Source organism: Buceros rhinoceros, unplaced genomic scaffold (assembly GCF_000710305.1).
Source record: "Buceros rhinoceros silvestris isolate BGI_N320 unplaced genomic scaffold, ASM71030v1 scaffold12300, whole genome shotgun sequence".
In the NCBI taxonomy this organism is placed as follows: domain Eukaryota; kingdom Metazoa; phylum Chordata; class Aves; order Bucerotiformes; family Bucerotidae; genus Buceros; species Buceros rhinoceros.
The window spans coordinates 1-237 of record NW_010390264.1 but is presented as its reverse complement, the minus strand read 5'-3'; the positions used below and the strand labels follow the sequence as shown (position 1 = coordinate 237).

At 67.9% G+C, this 237-nt stretch overlaps 1 protein-coding gene across 1 annotated transcript in view; it reads right to left on the bottom strand.

Moving 5' to 3' along the window:
* Positions 1-231, bottom strand: part of LOC104494348 (mothers against decapentaplegic homolog 3) — a 69,490-nt gene extending 69,259 nt beyond the window's left edge. Inside the window, exon 1 of the mRNA XM_010137167.1 lies at positions 122-231. The gene's annotated coding sequence lies outside the window, so the exon portion shown is untranslated. The remainder of the gene's footprint in view (positions 1-121) is intronic.
* Positions 232-237: the final 6 nt, after the last annotated feature.

Sequence of the window (237 nt, the reverse complement as noted above, 5' to 3'; positions counted from 1 at the left end):
CCCCGCCCCGCCCCGGGGCCCGCCGCGGCCCCTCCCGCAGGGGTAACCGGGCGGGGGGCTGCAGTGCCCGGCCGGGGTTCCCCTGGTTTTGTGTGCTCCCCCATACACACACCCCCTCTACCTGGGGATGGTGATGCACTTGGTGTTGATGTTCTGCGTGGTGATCGCCTTCTCCAGCTCGTCCAGCTGCCCCGTCTTCTTCAGCTTCTTCACCAGGCTCTTCACCGCCTTCTCGCA